This window comes from Lolium perenne, chromosome 3 (assembly GCF_019359855.2).
Source record: "Lolium perenne isolate Kyuss_39 chromosome 3, Kyuss_2.0, whole genome shotgun sequence".
NCBI lineage: Eukaryota > Viridiplantae > Streptophyta > Magnoliopsida > Poales > Poaceae > Lolium > Lolium perenne.
Genome location: NC_067246.2, coordinates 166,193,283 through 166,207,872, shown reverse-complemented (window position 1 = coordinate 166,207,872; position 14,590 = coordinate 166,193,283). Strand labels below are relative to the sequence as shown.

Sequence of the window (14,590 nt, the reverse complement as noted above, 5' to 3'; positions counted from 1 at the left end):
ATTTTATGTTTATCGATAACAATTTCAATTGAAAAATTAATTATCTCAACTAAATAATAAGTAGTTGAGTAAATAACAATTAACATAATTTAAAATATAACATTCTTATATTCTAACTCGTAAGTCAACAGAAGTAGACGTGTCATGTAAAAATTTAACAATAAACGGGCAGGGTATGGGTATACCTGCGGGTACGAGGCTATACCCGTGCCCTGCCCATGACTTAACGGGCAGGGTATGGGTACTACCCATGGGCATAAAAGTGTGCCCATACCCTGCCCAAGCGGGCACGGTACCCGCGGGTACCCGTGCCCGTGGGTAAAATTTCCATCCTTACTTCTAAGAAAAAGAAGAAGAAACATAAAACTGTTGTAGAATCCTCTGAGCCTGTTAATGATCCTAATAGTATTTCTATTTCTGATGCTGAAACTGAAAGTGGTAATGAACATGATAAAGATAATGATAAGAATGATGCTTCTACTAAAGAAGAGGTTTAAAATGAACCTGAAAAGCATGCTAAAAATAAAAAGTATACTAAAGAAGATTTTATTGCTAAACTAAAATCAAAGGAAGAAGAACACTATAATAAATTTTGTGATTGGATGAAACCTTTGTTCTTGCAAATCCCTTTGACTGATGCTATTAAATTGCCTCCTTATTCGAAGTATATGAAAGATATTGTCTCTAACAAAAGGAAAATTCCTAATGAGGAGATTTCCACTATGCTTGCTAATTACTCTTTCAATAGCAAAGTTCCAAAGAAGCTGGGCGACCCAGGTATACCGACTATTCCTTGTTCCATCAAGAATAATTATGTTAGAACTGCTCTATGTGATTTGGGAGCAGGTGTTAGTGTTATTCCTTTTTCTCTTTACAAGAGACTTTATTTAGATAAGTTGATACCAACTGATATATCTTTACAAATGGCTGATAAATCTACTGCTATTCCTATTGGTATATGTGAGGATGTTCCTGTTCAAGTTACTAATAATTGCTTAATATTAACTGATTTTGTTGTGTTGGAAATGCCTGAAGATGATAATATGTCTATTATTCTTGGAAGACCTTTTCTTAACACTGCAGGGGTTGTTATTGATTGCAATAAAAGAAAAGTTACTTTCAATGTTGATGATAAGGAGCATACTGTTTATTTTCCCAAGAGGATTGATAAAGTATGTGGAGTTAATACAATTTCTAATGTGAGAACTATCAAAGTGGGAGTTATTGATTGTCCTATATATGAGCCTAAAGAAGGTTATCAAAATATTATGATTGGATCCATATCAATTCAATACAAGGTAACATGATTGATTTGAGATTTATTTCTTCTTATGTCATGTAAAATTTATTTGGTGGCAAGACTTGATCAACCTTGTTAACAAGTACATTTTATATGCATAGAGGAGCTAAACAACATTTCTTTCTTCCTCAACTTGTTCTACTTGCTGTAGCACTACTTGTTTTGCAAGATGCTTAGTTGTTTAGAGGTTTGAAAATCTTTTTCTGCCCTGTAATAATAATTTTAACACCCAGAAATGTGCATTTTTCAAAGTTTTCAAAAATTTACAAAAATTATACCGTTGGTCTTATTTTTCGAAGAGCTACCTGGGAGCACCTGGGGCTGACCAGTGGGGCACCCCAGGCCTACCCCCATGAGCCGGCGCGGCCAAGGAGGGGGGTGCGCCACCCTGTGGTGTGGGCCCTTCCTTGCCCCACTAAGTCATTTCTTCCTCCCATTCTACTCTCTCTCCCAAAAAACTTGTACCAACTTTCTCTCACTCTCGTTTTTGCTCAAGAGCTCGGGATTCTTCGATCTGTTTGCTCAGCCCAGATTTCTGTCTGAAATTTGGCACATTTGCTCTCCGGTATGTGACTCCTCCGATTATCCAAATAGAATTTTGTTTGGTTGAGTATATCTTGAGTATTTTGCTGCTGTAGGTAACATGTTAAGTGAGCTTGCATGCTTTTTCTAAGTTATTAAAATTAGTTTTGATGCATGTTTAGTACTCTACCAAGTTCCTATAGTAGTTTCCCTCATTTATGTGTCTCCAAATCAACTTTTATAATGTTTGTTGAAAAATTTCAGAAAATGGTGTGGAATAGGCACCAACTAAACCAACAAAAATTGGAGGTGCAACAAGTTATGAGAGTTCACCGCGAAGAGGGAGTATACCCCTCCTACTACCCATGTACTGATTTTATGAGGAGTGCGGGAATCTTGCAAGTTGTTCAAAATCTGATTTCCAATGCAGGGTTGGAAAGTTTTGTTGTTGGTGAACCTTACCAATATGCAAAACTAACCATGTCAGTGGTGCAGGATTTTGAATTCAATTGGTCCCAACCTAACCCCATGGTTCGATACAAAATTTATAATAAAATTGTCAACTTGCCCTTTGATGATTTTTGTGCAACAATTAGAGTGCCACAATGGGGATCATGCGAGAAGGTTAGGGGACTGCCGCAGGAGCTCTTGAGTCTATACAAGATGATCTGTCAAGGGAGAAGCTTCTGAGATGAGAGTGGTAAGATTCGTAGTATTCAACTCCCAGCTATTCGCTACTTTGCTTACTTCATCACCAAGTGTGTTCTTGCTAGAAAGAATGCAAATAAGTTATATATCCAGGATTTGGCTTTCCTAGCTGCTGCATTGCAATGTGATAGGACTTACAATTTGGGTGCTTTGATAGACTTTAGACTTGCTACTAACCGTGAGAAGGGAGGAATTTGTGGAGGTCTCATCGCCTCTCGTTTACTAGCTATGCATGGTGTAGAACCTCACCCTCTTGATGTCCAGCTCTCCATAGAGAAACTTGACATTGTTTCCATGATAAAACATGATTTTGTTTCTGATTGGTCTAATTTGAGTAACCTGTCTTATGAGATAACATTTTACAAGAAAAATTGGAGAACAACAAAAAAAACTGAAATACTAGTAGGATTGTCTGCACCTGCTTTGTTTAACCTTGATTCCAGGAGAAATTGGTCGGTCACAGAAGATGAACTAGATGCATACATAGAGGGGGATGGCCATCATGCAGGGGACGGCACGGAGGAGGCCGAGGAACACCTCGACTTGTCATCCGATGCAGCGAGCTCTTCGCATCAACATTTTTGGCATGTGGAGCCGTCACCCTTTTCTTCTGCACAGGGACCTTATTATGACCACACCATGTATGATCCACCGGCGTGGAACCCTGACCCTCGCTGGGGTTGATCTCCACTTAGGCCAAAAGCCTAAACTTGGGGGGAGGTATACCGGCATAACTCATTCATTGCATATTACAATTTCCGGATACTTGTACATACTTGTTTAGCTTCTTAAAGTGGTTTCTAATAAGAGGGAGATGATATTTGGGGAAGTGCTGTTTGAAAACAGATTCTGGACTGATACCAAAAAAAATCACAAAAACAGCCAGAACGTTATTTTGTGAAGCCAATTTTTGTGCATGTTCCCCAGGTTATTATCTAACTTTCATTAGTTGAGCACTTTTCGAGTTGATCAGCGGAAGATTTTCGTAAAAATCGATTACTGTACTGCTGTCAAGTTTGACGAATTTCTGCTACTTTGTGTTTATTATTATTATGTGACTCTTTTAGTTTTCATTTTCTTGTTTTTGCTTTGTTTCTTTCCTAAAACACAAAAAGACCAAAAATATTTCTGTTGTTTCTCTTTACCATTTGTTTACTTTGGTTTCTTGCTCCTATTTTGCTTTATTTGCTATCGTTGGTTTGCTATGAGAAAATTCAAAAAGATTTTGCTTTGTTTGCTTGTTTCCTTTTGTTCTTGTTTCCAATTCGAAAACACCAAAAATATTTGTTGTTCTTCTTTGGTTTTGTAAAGTTCATTATGGAGTTCGGCGATCTCCGGTGGCTGGAGCTTGGTTTTCTTTTCATATTATTCAAGCTACCAAGTGAAAGGCAATAATGACGATCTACGACAACTCGACTGTGGTGAGAGGCTGGTATGAACTCTATTTGTTTTCACTTTTGTACATATACTCATCCATGTGAGCATGCTTAGTTGGTTCATGTGTGGTATATGTCATTTAAGAAAGTCTAGAAGTTCATGATCTCTCATGTTTAGCTCCAATTTATTAATATGAGTAGCATGTCATAGATATTTGCTTGCATTGTTTTATTCATAAATAGGTATGACATTGTGGTATCCTCCTCTGAATAATTCACTTGAATCGACTTGGCACATGCTCACGCATGCATATGACTGAACAAAAGTCAATTAAGCCTCGATGATTTACTTTGCCTCAGAGTTCTTGTATCACTTTTATGCCTCTGTTAATTTATTTTGTCGCAAGCATGATTATGACAGTTACTGCTCTCTTGATTGTCGCTTCCCAGTCTATTGCTAGCCTTCACTTGTACTGAGCGGGAACGCTGCTCGTGCTTCCAAACCCCTGAAAACCAAGTTATTCCAGAGTGTCCACCATAAATACCTATGCATGGCATTTCAAACCATTCCAAGTAAATTCTCATGTGCTACCTTTAAACCTTCAAAATACTTCTCAATTTGTGTCGATGTTTTATAGCTCATGAGGAAGTATGTGGTGTTTATCTTTCAACCTTGTCATTTACTCCTGACAGACTTTCATCAATGGACTAGTGGCACATCCGCTTATCCAATAATTTTGCAAAAAGAGCTGGCAACGGGGTTCCCAGCCCCAATTAATTAACTTTCATCAATAATTCTCTTCACATGTTTTGCCCTGATTTATCAGTAAGCAACTTAATTTGCAAATAGACACTCCTCCATGGTATGTGAATGTTGGAAGGCACCCGAGGATTCGGTTAGCCATGGCTTGTGTAAGCAAAGATTGGGGGGAGTGTCATCCATAATGAAACTAAAATACGTGTGTAAACAAAAGAGAAGAGGGATGATTTACCTTGCTGGTAGAGATAACGTCCTTCATGGGAGCCGCTCTTGAAAGTCTGGTTGACGAGGTAGTTGCAGTGCCCACTACCATTCGTTGACAACAACAAACACCTCTCAAAATAATTTTTCTCCTGTTTAAAAAATGAAAAGCTCTAGCGCATGTTAATCCCTGCTTCCCTCTGCGAAGGGCCAATCTTTTACTTTTACATTGAGTCACCATCCTTTCTTTGAGCACTTTCTTGAAAGCACAACTGTCATTCTTAGTATAATATGCTTGTCCCAAAATGTGATTAACTGTGGTATAATTTTGATGCTTTTATCTTTGATAATCTCTACTTCCAGTCTTTCCGTGAACTTCAAAGGTGCCTGAGCATTTATGTTTTGCTGTACAAATACGGGCAAGCGAGATACCACTTTATCATTATACACTATATAAAGTTCAAACAATTTAGGCGCTCCAAATTGATTTGAGCACTGTTTATGTGCTATTTATCCTTTCCCTCATTCAATGGTTTTGTGACACGTCATTACGTTTTGAAGCCAATACATTGATTTACTCCATCAGTTATTTTCAACTTCTTTCTTTTTTGACCAGAGGGTAACTGGTTACCGGTTCTCACGTTGCCATGTGTGTTGCTATCTCTCCAGGAAGTCGGTTCTCTTTCTTTTTCCCATTGCACATTGCCTTCAGTTAAAAAGCGGTAGTCAAAGCGGCGATGGACCCATCCTAGATCAATCTAGAATGAATAATTGTGTACGTTCCCGACGCATACTCTCCCTCCCTGCCTCCTCCCCCACGATCTCCTCCATGAAATTCCTCCTTGCCTCCTTGGTTGATCTCCACCTTCACTGGCTTCCCTCTGGTAGCTCCTCCCTGGCCGAGATTTCTTGGGAGCAGGCCGAAGACAAAGCCATGCAGAGAAGGTGGAAGAGACCGACTCCGTGCCATGCCGGCGACCACGACGGCGGAAATAGCACCGACGGGACCAGAACTCGGGGAGGAGCTGCATCGCGTCGAGTTCCCGAATCCGGCCATGGCATGGCGGCGGAGAGCGCCGATCTGGCCGCCGCGTGACCTCGGGAGGGAGTTGGGGTGGCGGCGGCGCTGTCGGCTTTGAGGCGGGCGGCGAGCAGGGAGCATCGATGGTGGTTCGTTTCTTTCCCTTCCACTATAGGCGTTGAGGCGGGACGGTAAGCTGCGTAAGCAGGGATCGGCAAGGGCTGTTCTTTCTTTCCCTTCCACTAACTTCTGTGCAGTTTTCCTATGGATTTAGGACCTCTGGCTGCTTTAATGGTTCGGCTGCGTCGCAATTGGTGGTGTTGCCTGGTCGTCATTGTACTGCTAGCTGTATGTTCCTCTCTTCGATCTTTGTTGCTTGCGTTGGTTTCTTTGCTTTATTTTTTGTCTTACTGAAGATTACCTATCTGGATGTAGCCTGTTAAACTTTATCGCGGTTCATACGAGTGATCGACGTTTTGGTGGGTGCCGCCGACCTCTGGGATGCACTCTTGAAGGCGTTAATGATTTCGCCCATCCTGCCCATTGGACGCATCGTAGGCCTCAGCCCTCTTTGTCTTAGGTCATATTTACTTCTTTTCTTCCTCTGCCGTTAATGCAATTGCTGTCACTCTATCTCAGGTAATACCGTAATGTGCAGGCCACAGTGAATCAATCTCCTGTGTTTTGCCTCACAGGGATCTCTTTACTCTCTGTACTGAAGACACGAAATCGCACACAGGTCAAAAGAACAATGCATATGGAATTGTTGAAATTTTATCACGCCCGATTCAATATTGGAAAATCATTTGCATGTGTCTAGCAGTACAGAAATCAAGATACACGGATGAATCTACATGAACTGGTTTTCATTGCTATTGACCGTGACGTATCCCACTTAACACACAACTCACTACTTAACACTTGATTTTGTTTATCCTTACACCGTTACATGGATGTGGAGTTAGCCCAGTTTAATGGCTGTTTTATTCATGAGATTTCAAGTTCTGGAAAACATAATATATGGTCTGCTTTTCCAGGTTCATTATTGTCCAGCTTCTTTGATAGCCTGTCTTTCGTACGATCATTATAATGCACATTTACAAGTATCTAATTGTGTCCCCATATCCTAAACATTCTGAACCAAGCTACTCTTATTTGTTTCACGCTTTAAACACCATGAAAAAAAAATCTTCAATGTTATTATGATAAAATGCCAATGAGGTATAGCTGCGCACAGGAAAAAGCCGATAGTGGCGTCCCATGTCGTCCCCTGCTAACGAACCTTAGCCGTCGGGCAACCGCTCCACCTCCACCCTTTCAGCCTTGCCGCTTCCTGGCAAATCCCGTGGGGCATTGGTGGGATCTTCCTTTTCCATTCACGAGGTGTGCTGGGGTGTTGCATCTTTGTTGCTATTTGTCTTTATATTATGCTCTTCTAAAATGATTATGGTGAATCATCTTTATATTATGCACTGAAGCTTCTTACTATAAGAAAAATACTTTGAACACTTACACCTTTGATATTGTAGTCTTGCATGCCATGTTAATTGCAGTGCTTAATATTTTTTGCTTGCGGATGCTCATTAGGCGGAGGGGCTAAGCAAGAAGTTGCATTGGTAATGTTTTCCTCTTCCTTCTACTTTGTTCAGTTCAGCAACACCTTTTATGGTTGTTTAGTAATATGCCATGCTGGTGTTGGTAGACATATGTAACTAGACTGCAGTTGATATATATCTCTTGACATCAAATGCAGTTTCCTAAACACCTCCCCTCCCTGCCACTTTATATACATGATGATGTAAAACCATTTGAATGCCATTCAATTACATAGCAGATTTCCCATTCTCGGACATCTTTCGGGAAGGAGAGATAAAAAGCAAAACCATAATAAACATGGAAAATAAAACATGAACAAACTATTAGAGGCCTGTTGCATGTTGGTGTCATGGCCACTCTGATTATATATCAATTATTTGCCATCTTGAGTGTTCCTTCTTTATATTTAACCTTTATAAATTCTTGTGTCGGGGGGAAGACCCCGGATAGGGCAATGGACGCGGAGCAGCCGGCTGGCCGCTGGCCGGCTCGCGGCAAAGGCCGGCTGAGGAGCAGCCGGCTGGCGCCGTGGCCGGCTGGTCCGGAAGCCGGCTGGCTCTAGGTCCTAGTCGGCCTGGCTACGGCCACCAATGCTGTAGCTGGGCCGGCTTCTACAAGCCATATCCGACTGGGGTTTGTACCTCAGACCGACTCGAGGCTGGCGAGTCTTGCACTGGAAGGAACCGGGTTGGTGATCCGGGTTCCTAAAGTCCACGCTGACTCCATCTTCCGTAAAGCGCGGGGCACTGTGGAGCAATAGTGCCGCGCGATGGACAGGCCGTCAGGGCTTACGACGATCCGTACTGGCTACAGTGGCTGACGGCGACAGGGACACCTCCTCCATACCGCTGACCGTGGCAGCCGGATGGGACAGGCCACGATGCCTCAACCACTCCTGACGTCACCGCCTCGGGAAGGAGCGGAAGCCGAAGCCGGCCTAGCCGGCCAGTAAACTATAGGGTCTTATATGTAAAGTGCCGGTGCCTATATAAGCCGCACTACCCCCTCTCGTGCAGAGGATCGATCATTTTATTGCTTTCACCTACCTACAGAGCTGCCCTGTGAGAGAGACCATCGTCTTCCTTAGCCTCTCAGGGCCAGCCGGACACAGCTCTAGGAGCACCACTGTACTGTGTGATCATCATATACACTCATAGCAGGAGTAGAGGTTTTACCTCCACCGGAGGGCCTCGAACCTGGGTACGTCGCCGTGTCGCTCGTGCCCATACCCGCTTCCGGATACCGCCGTGAGATCCCTCAGGAACCACTTCGATTAGCCACCCTATGGCATATGCCGTGACGATACCACGACATTTGGCGCCCACCGTGGGGCCTTCAGCATCCTCGGCCGGTGTCTTCATCCGGACGGGCCTCACCATCACCACCGGCGAGCGAGTCGCTTCAGGCTTGATCTGGAGATTCGGCTCCCTCAATCGCGCCGCTGACAACGCTGGCTGCTTCGCTGACCGGCCCTTCCCAGCCGGCGGCAGCGTCATCTCCTTCGGCGGCTTCGACGTTTACGTCGCCACAGTCGCACCGCCGCGCTACCCGCGGCAGGTGCTGCGCTGCGCTAGCCCTCCTCCGCGAGCCGGCAGCAGCGCTCCCGCCAGCCCCGCCGTCGTGCAAGTCATGATGGCTGGCGAGGAGCTCCCCGAGAAGAACCCGCGCACCCGCGGCCCCGGCTGGAGCGCAACATCGACCCCAACGCCTCCGGCTCGGGCCCGAAAGCGCCACCACCACCGTCCCGGCTGGATGCAGTCCGGGCAAAACTGAGCACCCCGCTCACGCCTGGCGGAGATCCCACCGCCGTCGAGGCGGACTTGGAGGCGCACCGCCAGCTCCTCCTCAAGCAAACCGAAGAATCGGCTGTTGCTAAGCGCCGATGGAGATCACCCGCCGCGAGTACAACCGCGCCCACGGCCTCACTCTGTGCGGCGACGAGCCAAGCCGAGCCGGCCATATCCGCCGCAGGGCCGCGACCTTGGCGCTGAGATCGCCCGCGACGGCGCTCCTTCGCCGGCTCCGTCCATGGAGCTCCCCGTCTACAACACGCCCGACAAGAACATGCGCGCGGCGAAGCCGCCGCGGAAGAGCTGAACCGCCTTGAAGGCGAAGAGTTACGCCGTCGACCAGGGCGGATCGAGCTGCTTAACGCAGCCAACAGGCGGATCGCCGACCCCAGGTATGTCAATGCCCCCAGAGCTTCTCACGCTCGTGGAGCTGCAGCAACGACAGGGAAGGCGCCAGGGACACGGCCGAGTCCGCCTCCCCAGACCAAGCCGGCGCCATGACTCCCGGGCCACGCACAGCTCGGGCCGGCCAAGCCACCAGCCGAGCGGCAGCGGCCGCAGCCGGCCCCCTCCAAGCCGGAACCAGGAGCAAGACTCCGGACCCCGCCGTCATCACCGGCCGGCTCCAGAAACAAGCGGCGCGCGCGCCAGCCGGCACACTCCCGGCTGGGCCCGCGCATCGAGCCCGCCGACGCCCGAGATCGCCTCGACCGGCTGGTCGAATCCCGCATTGCGGAGGAAGAAGCTCCAGCCGCCCAAAGTGCTTCGGGCCCCGCATCGCCAACGAGCCCACGCTCGAAGGCTTCACGCTCCCCGCGACACCCCCAAGTACGACGGCACCGCCAAGCCGGAGGACTGGCTGCAGGACTACTCCACCGCAGCCGGCATCGCCAAAGGCAACAAGCGCCGGGCCGTGCGCTACTCCCCCGATGCTGGTCGGCTCCGCCCGCACATGGCTCAACAACCCGCCAGCCGGCAGCATAAACGGCTGGCTCGACTTAAGCGGCCTTCATCAGCAACTTCACCGGCTCCGATCGGCGGCCGGGTCGCCCGCCGCTGGTCGAGATGAGCTAGGAGGGCCCCGACGAGACGGATCGCGCGTACCGACGTGTTGGTGCGAGATGCGCAACTCCTGCGAGGGCGTGCACGAGATCCAGGCCATCGCCTTCTTCATGGGAGGCTGTCGGCCCAACACCATGCTGTGGCACAAGTTGCGCCGCAGTGACCCCAAGTCGATGGTCGCTTTGATGGCCATCGCCGACAAGTACGCGCCGGGCAGAGGAAGCCGGCAAGGCGCCGGCTGATATTTCACCGGCTCCAGCAAGGCGGGACAACAACAGGCCGGCTGAGCACAAGCCGGCCGAGGGCGGTTCGCATGGCAGCCGGCGGGACAACTACCGCGGCAAGCGTCACAGCGACCAGCCGGACCGCCGAGACGGCTCCGCCCACGTAGCCGCCGTGGCGCAGACAACGCGGCAGGCGGCAGCCGCCGCCGAAGCAAGACCGGCAAAGGAAGCCGAAGTACACCTTTGAGCAAATGCTCGACTCGCCGTGCAAGTACCACAGCGGCAAGAACCCCTCCAACCACACCACCCGCGATCGCCACTTCATGAAGCGGCCGACAAGCGGTGAACCTCTACCGCCTCCACCCCCGCCTCCACCAGCCGGCGGGCCGGTGGCCCAGCCCGGGCGCAGAGAACGCCAACCTCGAGCACCACGAGGCTAACCAAGTGCACCATGGCGGCCGATATCTGGCCGAAGACGCCACCTCCATCATCTTCACCTCCGAGCCCGAGGACAGGACGAGCCAAGAGCGCCGTTCCCTCGAGGTCAACGCGGTCATACCGCCGGTCCCCCAGTACCTAAACTGGTCAGAGCAGGCCATCACTTTCGATCGCCGTGACACACCGGCTGTCCTGCCGAAGCCGGGCAGCTACGCCATGGTCCTCGACCCCACCATCGGCACAACCCGGCGCAGCGTGCGTTTTTCGCGCGTCCTCATCGACGGCGGCAGCAGCATCAACATCCTCTACCGCGACACCGCCCGCAAGCTGGGCATCCAGGAGGCCGAGTTGCGCCCCACCCCCACCGTCTTCCACGGCATCGTGCCAGGCCATTGCTGCCAGCCGATCGGCCGGATCACGCTGGAGGTGATGTTCGGGCAGCCGGATCACTTCCGCACCGAAAGAATCGAGTTCGAGGTGGTGGACCTCGTGAGTCCCTACCACGCGCTCCTGGGCAGGCCGGCCCTGACCAAGTTCATGGCGGTGCCCCACTATGGGTACCTGAAGATGAAGCTGCCTGGCCCCAAGGGGGTCATCACCGTAGCCGGCGACTATCGCCGCTCCATGGACTGCGCCACGCAGAGCTCGAAGATGGCCCAGACGCTGGTCATCGCCACCGAGAACCAGCTCATCCACGACGCCGTTGCCCTCGCCAAAGCCGCGCAGACAGACATGCCGGCTGCAGGCAACCCGGCTGGGACGACTCACTTCCAGCCGGCCGACCACACCAAGAAGATCCTCCTGGACCCGGCGCAGCCGGACAAGTTCGTCACCATCGGTGCCGGCTTGAACAAGAAATAGGAAAGCGAGCTCACCAGCTTCCTCCGTGAGAATCGGGACATCTTCGCATGGACTCCAAGAGACATGCCGGGTGTGCCGAGGGAGTTGGCTGAGCACCACCTCCACGTCCGGCTCGGCCAAGCCGGTGAAGCAGCCTCTCAGGCGCTTCGCCGAAGAACGAAGGAAGGCCATCGGTGAAGAAATCGCCCGGCTCCTAGCTGCCGGCTTCATCATGGAAGTGCTGCACCCGGACTGGCTGGCGAACCCGGTCCTGGTGTTGAAGAAGAACGGCTCCTGGCGCATGTGTATCGACTACACCAGCCTGAACAAGGCGTGCCCGAAGGACCCCTTCCCCCTGCCGCGCATAGATCAAGTCATAGACTCGATCGCCGGTCGTGAGAACTGTTGTCTTTCTTAGACGCCTATTCAGGCTACCACCAGATTCCTTTGAATCCGGCCGATCAAATAAAGACTTCGTTCATTACCCCGCACGGGGCTTATCACATACACGACTATGCCATTCGGCTTGAAAATGCAGCGCCACCTACCAAAGGTGCATGCAAAAGTGTTTGCAGGATCAAATCGGCGTAAATGTTCACGCATATGTGGATGATGTCGTTGTGAAAACCAAGGAGATGCCTACCCTCCTTGACGACCCGAGAGAAACCTTCACCAATCTGAGAAGATTCCGATGAAGCTCAACCCGGCCAAGTGCACATTCGGCGTACCGTCGGCCAGCTCCTCGGCTACCTCGTCTCTCGGCCGAGGGATTGAAGCCAACCCGGACAAGATCGGTGCCCTGGAGAAGATGGAACTGCCGCAAGGCCTCAAGGACGTCCGAAGTTTATCGGCTGCCCGGCCTCCTTGAGTCGCTTCGTCACCTACTGGGAGAGAAGGCACTGCCCCTGTATCAACTAATGAAGAAGGCGGACAAGTTCGTCTGGTCACCGCAGGCGGATGAAGCCTTCTGTGACTTAAAGCGCGTGCTCTCAACCGCGCCAATCCTTGCAACGCCGGCTTCAATGGAGCCGATGCTGTTGTACATCGCAGCCACCAACCGAGTGGTTAGCGTTGTCCTGGTGGTGGAGCGCAAAGAAGCCGAAAACAGAGAGAAGCTGGTCCAGCGCCCAGTCTATTACCTCAGCGAAGTGCTCTCCCAGTCGAAGCAAAACTACCCCCACTACCAGAAGGTCACCTACGGCGTCTACATGGCGGCCAAGAAGCTCAAGCATTACTTTCAAGAACATCCCATCAGGGTGGTTGCCACAGCGCCTTTGGCGGAAATCATCGGCAGCAAGGATGCCAACGGCCGGGTTGCCAAGTGGGCCCTGGAGCTAGCCGCCCACACTATCCTCTACGAGCCACGCACAGCCATCAAGTCGCAGATCCTCGCGGACTTCTTCGTCGACTGGGCTGAGATGCAGTACCTGCCGCCTGTGCCGAATTCCACACATTGGAAGATGCACTTCGACGGCTCGAAGATGCGCAACGGCTTGGGAGCCGGCATCGTCATCACCTCTCCCAAGGGAGACCGGCTGGACTACGTCCTACAGATCCACTTCGCCGCATCCAACAATGTGGCGGAATATGAAGCGCTCATTCATGGGCTGAAGCTGGCCAAGGAGATTGGCGTGCGTCGCATACTTTGCTTCGGCGACTCCGACTTGGTCATACAGCAAGCATCTGGCGACTGGGACGCGAAGGACGCCAATATGGCCTCGTACCGCTTCCATGTCCGGCAGCTATCCGGCTTCTTCGACGGCTGCGAATTCCACCATGTGCCACGAGCAAACAACGAGGCGGCTGATGCCTTATCCAAGATTGGCTCAACCCGGCAAGCCATCCCGCCGGGTGTCGCCTTGGCGATTCTCAAGAAGCCGTCCATCATACCGTCACCGGACTCGGATTCAATATTCGTGCCGGCTGACCCGGGGGCTGCTCAGTCCAACCCGGGGGCTTCATCGCCCAAGTCGGGGGCTAACAAGCCAAACCCGCCGGCTAGCATGCCGAACCCGGGGACTTCTCAGTCCAACCCGGGGGCTTCATCGCCAAACTCGGGGGCTAGCAAGCCGAACCCGCCGGCTAGCAAGCCGGACCCGGCGACCATGCAGTCGAATCCGGAAGCTCCCACGCAGGAGGCCCTGTTGGTCAGCGTATTCGAGATAAGATGCGTACCTTCATGGGCACAAGAATTCCTCTCCTACCTCACCGACGGTGTGTCGCCCGATGATAGAGTCCAGGCCGTGCAGATTGAGAGAAGGGCCAAGGCCTACACCATCATCAACCACCACCTGTACAAACGCAGCGTAAGTGGGGTGTTCCAAAAGGTGCGTCGAGCCGGCTGAAGGGATTGAACTCCTACGGGAAATCCATCAAGGAGAGTGCGGACATCACGCCTCATCCAGAGCCATAGTGGCCAAAGCCTTCCGGCACGGCTTTTCGGGCCGATCGCGCTCGTAGACGCAGAAGATTTGGTGAAGAAGTGCAACGGCTGTCAGCGCTTCGCAAAGCAAAGACACCAGCCGGCTTCCGCCTTGAAAACCATCCCCATCACATGGCCATTTGCCGTATGGGGCTTGGATATGGTGGGCCCATTCAGAACAGCGCGAGGCGGCATGACACATCTCTTGGTGATGATTGATAAATTCACCAAGTGGATCGAAGCCAAGCCAATCAAGAAACTGGACGGGTCCACAGCCGTCACATTCCTCAAGGAAATCATTGTGAGATTCGGCTACCCCCACACCATCAT

At 50.4% G+C, this 14,590-nt stretch overlaps 1 long non-coding RNA gene across 1 annotated transcript; it reads left to right on the top strand.

Moving 5' to 3' along the window:
* Nucleotides 1-5,638: 5,638 nt before the first annotated feature.
* LOC139837599 (uncharacterized) lies at nt 5,639-7,157 on the top strand. Its single transcript, XR_011754145.1, has 3 exons — nt 5,639-6,079; nt 6,163-6,236; nt 6,324-7,157. It is a non-coding gene; the product is annotated as an uncharacterized lncRNA (long non-coding RNA).
* Nucleotides 7,158-14,590: the final 7,433 nt, after the last annotated feature.